General features: G+C 43.9%; 1 long non-coding RNA gene and 1 other non-coding gene across 5 annotated transcripts in view; both read left to right on the plus strand.

The window, feature by feature from the left end:
* Window positions 1–7,474, plus strand: part of LOC105002562 — a 39,864-nt gene that overhangs the window by 14,543 nt on the left and 17,847 nt on the right. The window lies entirely within an intron of this gene.
* Window positions 2,622–2,693, plus strand: TRNAG-CCC. The gene has a single exon. It is a non-coding gene; the product is annotated as a tRNA-Gly (tRNA).

Consider the following 7,474-nt stretch of genomic DNA (forward strand, 5'->3'; position numbering starts at 1 on the left):
TCCACTTTCACTTTCATCAAGAGGCTTTTTAGTTCCTCTTCACTTTCTGCCATAAGGATGGTGTCATCTGCATATCTGAGGTTATTGATATTTCTCCCGGCAATCTTGATTCCAGCTTGTGCTTCTTCCAGCCCAGCGTTTCTCATGATGTACTCGGCATGTAAGTTAAAGAAGCAGGGTGACAATATACAGCCTTGACGTACTCCTTTTCCTATTTGGAACCAGTCTGTTGTTCCATGTCCAGTTCTAGCTGTTGCTTCCTGACCTGCATACAAATTTCTCAAGAGGCAGGTCAGGTGGTCTGGTATTCCCATCTCTTTCAGAATTTTCCACAGTTTATTGTGGCATGTATATATAGGCATATATATATGTATATATGTCTCCTACCTCTTGAACCTCCCCTGGCTAACATCTTGACGGCATGAGCCCAGACCTCCAGCCAAGCTGCTCCCAAACTCTGACCCATAGGCACTAAGTGAGATAAGAAGTGTTTCCTGTTGTTTTAAGCCACAAAATTTGAGAGTAATATGTTATGCAGCAATTAGTCAGTTCAGTTCAGTCGCTCAGTTGTGTCCGACTCTTTGCGACCCCATGGACTGCAGCACGCCAGGACTCCCTGTCCATCACCAACTCCCAGAGCCTACTCAAACTCATGTTCATTGCATCGGTGATGCCATCCAACCATCTCATCTGTCATCCCCTTCTCCTCCCACCTTCAATCTTTCCCAGCATCAGGGTCTTTTCAAATGAATCAGCTCTTTGCATCAGTTGGCCAAAGTATTGGAGTTTCAGCTTCAGCATCAGTCCTTCCAAGGAATATTCAGGACTGATTTCCTTTAGGATGGACCGGTTGGATCTCCTTGCAGTCCAAGGGACTCTCAAAAATCTTCTCCAACACCACAATTCAAAAGCATCAATTCTTCGGCACTCAGCTTTCTTTATAGTCCAACTCTCACATCCATACATGACTACTGGAAAAACCATAGCTTTGACTAGACGGACCTTTGTTGGTAAAGTAATATCTCTGCTTTTGAATATGTTGTCTTGATTGGTCATAGCTTTTCTTCCAAGGAGCAAGTGTCTTTTAATTTCATGGCTGCAGTCATCATCTCCAGTGATTTTGGAGCCCCCCAAAATAAAGTCTAACACTGTTTCCACTGTTTCCCCATCTATTTCCCATGAAGTGATGGGACCAGATGCTATGATCTTTGTTTTCTGAATGTTGAGCTTTAAGCCAACTTTTTCACTCTCCTCTTTCACTTTCATCAAGAGGCTCTTTAGTTCTTCTTCACTTTCTGCCATAAGGGTGGTGTCATCTGCATATCTGAGGTTATTGATATTTCTCCCTGCAATCTTGATTCCAGCTGGTGTTTCATCCAGCCCAGCATTTCACATGATGTACTCTGCATATAAGTTAAATTAGCAGGGTGACAATATACAGCCTTGATGTACTCCTTTCCCAATTTGGAACCAGTCTGTTGTTCCATGTCCAGTTCTAACTGTTGCTTCCTGACCTGCATACAGATTTCTCAAGAGGCAGGTCAGGTGGTCTGGTATTCTCATCTCTTTAAGAATTTTCCACCGTTTGTGGTGATCCACAGAGGCAAAGGCTTTGCCATAGTCACTAAAGCAGAAATAGATTTTTTTTCTGGAACTCTCTTGCTTTTTCGGTAATCCAGCGGATATTGGCAATTTAATCTCTGGTTCCTCTGCCTTTTCTAAATCCAGCTTGAACATCTGGAAGTTCACAGTTCACGTATTGCTGAAGCCTGGCTTGGAGAATTTTGAGCATTACTTTACCAGCGTGTGAGATGAGTGCAATTGTGCAGTAGTTTGAGCCTTCTTTGGCATTTCTTTTCTTTGGGATTGAAATGAAAACTGACGTTTTCCAGTCGTGTGGCCACTGCTGTGTTTTCCAAATGTGCTGGCATATTGAGTGTAGCACTTTCACAGCATCATCTTTTAGGATTTGAAATGCAGCAATATGGCTATCTAATACAGTTTTTTGTTGATCTACAATAATAAATTCTTTACAATAAAAATTCCCTGTATTGGCTCGTGTGTAAATACTCACTCTTTACTCACTGCTCCCTTGTGTGGTTGGTAGGTTCTCATCCAGTTCTAGGGACAGCCTATGCCCTGGGATTAGCAATTGCTCCATTGGAACCATAGGGCTTCCCTGGTGGCTCCAATGGTAAAGAATCTGCCTATAATGCCAGAGACCCAGGTTCAATTACTGGGTTGAGACGATCCCCTGGAGAAGGGAATGGCTACCCAGTCCAGTATTCTTGCCTGTAAAATCCCATGGACAGAGGAGCCTGGTTCTCTAGGGCTACGGTCCATAAGGTCACAAAGAGTCAGATATGACTGCGCAACTGAGCATGCAATCCCAATAGATTAACTTTACATTGAAAACATTTGCATTAATACATGGATAAAGCATTTTTTGCAATTCTTTCACATACATTCAGGATCAATAGTGTTTGTTTACTGAACAAATATTTATTGACTCCCTACTATGTGTAAGGAGTTAGAAAACATACAGAAAGGAATCAGAAATTATTCTTGCCACCAAGGAATTTATAATCTAGTGGGAGCATTATAATATGTATATAGGGACTTCCCTGATGGTCCAGTGGCTAAGATTTTGCACTCCCAATGCAGGGGGCCTGGTTCAATCCCTGGTCAGGGAACTAGATCCCACATGCCCCAACTAAGAGTTTGCATGCTGCAACTAAAGATCCCGCATGCCACACCTGAAACCCATACTGGCCAAATAAATAAATAAATAGATAATTTTAAAAACGTGTATATAAGTAACTAAAATACCATGTGGAAACTTCTAAAACCCTAACACTTGGAACTGAGCCCTGGCCTTCTCCTGAGTGTTGCACTAAAAGCTTTAAGTGGATAATCTTCTCTTCTTGGATGTGATATCTATAAGGCAGGGTGGGGTGGGTTGTCTTTAACTCTAACACCTGTGACAGTACTTGGCACACAGTAAATATTTTTTTAGTGAATCTCACTGAGTCCTCACAGCCATATGGAAAAAGCAGAGTAGTAGAGTAGTTATTAGAGCCAGACATCCTGGAATGAGAAGTCAAATGGGCCTTAGGAAGCATCACTACAAACAAAGGTAGTGGAGGTGATGGAAATCCAGCTGAGCTACTTCAAATCCTAACAGATGATGCTGTGAAAGTGCTGCACTCAATATGCCAGCAAATTTGGAAAACGCAGCAGTGGTCACAGGACTGGAAAGGGTCAGTTTTCATTCCAATCCCAAAGAAAGGCAATGCCAAAGAATGTTCAAACTATCGCACAATTGGACTTATCTTACACGATAGCAAAGTAATGCTCAAAATTCTCCAAGTGAGGCTTCAACAGCACATGAACCAAGAACTTCCAGATGTTCAAACTGGATTTAGAAAAGGCAGAGAAACCAGAGATCAATTTTCCAACATTCGTTGAATCATTAAAAAAAGCAAGAGAATTTCAGAAAACATCTACTTCTGCTTTATTGACTACACCAAAGCCTTTGACTGTGTGGATCACAACAGACTGTGGAAAATTCTTGAAGAGAAGGGAATATCAGGCCATCTTTCCTGACTCCTTAGTAATCTGTATGCAGGTCAAGAAGGAACAGAACCAGACATGGAACAACAGACTGGTTCCAAATTGGGAAAAGAGTATATCAAGGCTGTACATTGTCACTCTACTTATTTAACTTATATGCAGAGTACAACATGTGAAATGCTGGGTTAGATGAAGCACAAGCTGGAATCAAGATTGCAAGGAGAAATACCAATAACCTCAGATATGCAGATGACACCACCCTTATGGCAGAAAGCAAAGAGGAACTAAAGAGCCTCTTGATGAAACTGAAAGAGAAGAGTGAAAAAGCTGACTTAAAACTCAACATTCAGAAAACTAAGATCATGGCATCTGGTCCCATCATTTCATGGGAAATAGATGGGGAAACAGTGGAAACAGTGTTAGATTTTATTTTGGGGGGCTCCAAAATCACTGGAGATAGTGACTGCAGCCATGAAATTAAAAGACACTTGCTCCTTGGAAGAAAAGTTATGACCAACCTAGACAGCATATTAAAAAACAGAGACATTACTTTACCAACAAAGGTCCATCTAGTCAAAGCTATGGTTTTTCCAGTAGTCATGTATGGATGTGAGAGTTGGACCATAAAGAAAACTGAGCGCTAAAGAATTGATGCTCTTGAACTGTGGTGTCAGAGAAGATTTTTGAGAGTCCCTTGGACTGCAAGGAGATCCAACCAGTCCATCCTAAAGGAAATCAGTCCTAAATATTCCTTGGAAGGACTGACACTGAAGCTGAAACTCCAATACTTTGGCTACCTGATGCGAAGAATTGATTCATTGGAGAAGACCCTGATGCTGGGAAAGATTGAAGGCAGGAGGAGAAGGGGATGACAGAGGATGAGATGGTTGGATGGCATCACCGACTCAATGAACATGAGTTTGAGCAAGCTCCAGGAGTTGGTGATGGACAGGGAGTCCTGGCGTGCTGCAGTCCATGGGGTCGCAGAGTCAGACACGACTGAACTGAACTGGGAGTAGTTTTTACATAGAATCAGTTTCCTGAATTTGGATCTGGGCTCCGTTACTTGCAGGGGAGTGATCTTGGAGACGTTACTGGCCCTCTCCATGACTCCATGACTCAGTTTCTTGACACAAAGAGTGAGGGTCATCAGGTTGTGCTAAGTCACTTCAGTCGTAGCCGACTCTTTGCAGTACTATGGGCTGTAACCTACCAGGCTCCTCTGTCCATGGGATTCTCCAAGCAATAATACAGGAGTGGTTGCCGAGCCCTCCTTCAGGGAATCTTCCCGACCCAGGGATGGAACTCATGTCTCTTAAGTCTCCTGCATTGGAAGGTAGGTTCTTTACCATTAGCAACACCTGGGAAGCCCGAGGATCATCACAGGCATCTAGTTATATTACCTAATCACGCTATCTCACAGAGTTATCCTGAGGCTTACAAGAGATAATTCGTGTAAAATACTTGGAACAGTGCCTGACACATAATAAGCGCTAAAATGTTAGACCCTGTTAGAATCACTATGAGGATGCCCATTTTACAAAGAAATGGAGGCTTAGAGATGTTAAGTAAGCATAGGTATATGTTTTTAACTGTATCACTCCAGTATTTTCCATAAAAGATGTTAAGGGATGGTAGACCAAGATTAATGTCACAATATTTTCTTGTAAAGTAAAAAGGTAAAAGAGAGTGAGGGGTTAAGACTCCAAGCTTCCACAGCAGGGGGCACAGGTTTGATCCCTAGTCCAGAAACTTAAGATCCCACATCCCATGCGGTTCAGACTGGGGGTTGGGGGTGGGGCGGAGAGTGAATTCTCATCTAAAGAGGAGATGATTAAGTTAATGGAGCAACTCTTCTGACAATCTGTTCTAAACGAAGGTCAACTGGATTCTGGCCACAAGTTACTTTTGCTATTATGACCTCCCTTCTCAGGCAGCTGGTTGTTTCAGAGAAGGCCCCTGGGGTTGGGGAGTGGGAGCCGAGGCTGCAGAAGCCATTTTTGCACAACTCACCAGGCAGTTCGCAGCACAGCTGAGAAACACCAGGGAGAGCAGAATTGCTAATCACGCTGTCTGCTGATGTAAACTCTATTTGGATCCGATAATGTTTTTAAATAACCTCAAACACAATTAGCACCCTGAGGAGGGGGGGCTGGTTAAATGACTAGAGAAATATCATTCAGATGGTTCATTAACTAATTACAGCACCCCACAAACAGTGTCTGGGAGGCAGGGGGCTGTGAGCTGAGTCACAGGGCTGAGTTAGGGACCACAGTTCAGCACTCTCTTCTGGCACCAGCATCAGGAGGTGGCTTTTTTTTTTTTTTTAATTTGGCTGTGCTGGGTCTTAGTTGCACGTGGGATCTTTAGCTGTGGCATTCGGGATCTATGCCTGCCTGGGCATTGATTCTCAGCCCCCGCACTGGAAGCGCAGAGTCCCAACTACTGGACTACCAGGGAATTCCCAGGAGACAGCATTCTTAATTGACAAAGAGGGACTCTTCCTTTCTTGCTAGCTATCTCCCTAGCATCAGTGGGAAGCTGGGAGGCGAAGCCTGGAAATACTTCCATGCCAGGGCTACAGGGCTTCAAAAGCTCTGTTCTTCTCCATGCTAACTCCCTGCACTCACAACCCAAGTCAGACTCTCAGAGAGCTTAGACAGGGCTGGCTGGTGTTGGGTCACTCTTTCGGTTAATGAATCTGTTGTCTCCTCTGTCTTGAGCACTGGGTAGAAGAATGTATCCTGGGGAAAAGAGAGCACCTGCTGTCCTACTGCAATCTTGCAGCCCGAAAAACTTGAATTCTCCCTGCATGGGACAGAGGTGGCCACACAGAGGCAGAGCTGGTTGTATTGCCACCATGGAGAGGTTAAAAAAATTATTCGAAATTGTAGAGAAAGTGTTTGCAAAGCACGTAGGAATGCCTGCAACTTAGGACAGGCCACTGTTTTTTTCCCCCTTTGACTGGGCTGGATATTTGTTGCCCCATGCAGAATCTTTAGGGCTTCCCCAGTGGCTCAGCAGTAAAGAAAATGCAGGAGACGCAGGAGATGTGGGTTCAATCCCTGGGTCAGGAAGATACTCCTGGCGAAGGAAATGGCCACCTATGCCAGTATTCTTGTCTGGAAAATTTCATGGATAGAGGAGTCTGGTGGGCTACAGCCCATGGGGTAGCAAAAAGTCAGACACATCTGAAGCAACTGAGGTGCAGGCATGCAAGATCTTTAGTTGCAGCATGTGGATTCTAGTCTTCTGACCAGGGATCGAACCCAGGACCCCTGCATTGGGAGTGAGGAGTGTTAACCACTAGACCACAAGGGAAGTCCCTGAGCAGGCCACTCTTTGAATCTTGGTTTTCTGAGCTGCAAGGGAGTTAGTATAATAATCTCCTTCAAAGAGTCATCGGATCAAATCATGTAAAGGATGCAGAGATTTTAGCATGGTGCTTGGCAAGAAGCCAGGACTGTGTCAGTTCTCCTTTTTGTCATTTAATCACACGCATGCTGTTACTCACATCCTTCAGAGGAGAGCAGATTCAGACCTCGGCTCCTTCCCCCAGGCACACTCCTCCAGCATTCAGTCAGCATTCAGACTCTCGATGTTTGGCCAGCCTTGTGATGGAGCTAAAGACTGACTACTCACAACTCTTTTTCTGAATTTTTTTGAAGAAATCAGTGTCAGTAGCACACTATTAGAATTGCAACCTCCTCCCCCAGCTTTGTTTTGAAAACAGCATTCTTTTAGAGGAATATAATTAAGCCTAGCTGGCTATATGACCCTATTTTTCTATTTTCCTCCAAAGAGGAGACCAGATATTTCTGGGGCCAAAGACAGGATTAACATTTCTTAGCCTAGTAAACACACCCATCTGGATGTAGCGTGGGGAGCATTAGCGCTCCAG

Source organism: Bison bison, unplaced genomic scaffold (genome assembly GCF_000754665.1).
Source record: "Bison bison bison isolate TAMUID 2011002044 unplaced genomic scaffold, Bison_UMD1.0 scf7180017864456, whole genome shotgun sequence".
Lineage (NCBI taxonomy): Eukaryota > Metazoa > Chordata > Mammalia > Artiodactyla > Bovidae > Bison > Bison bison.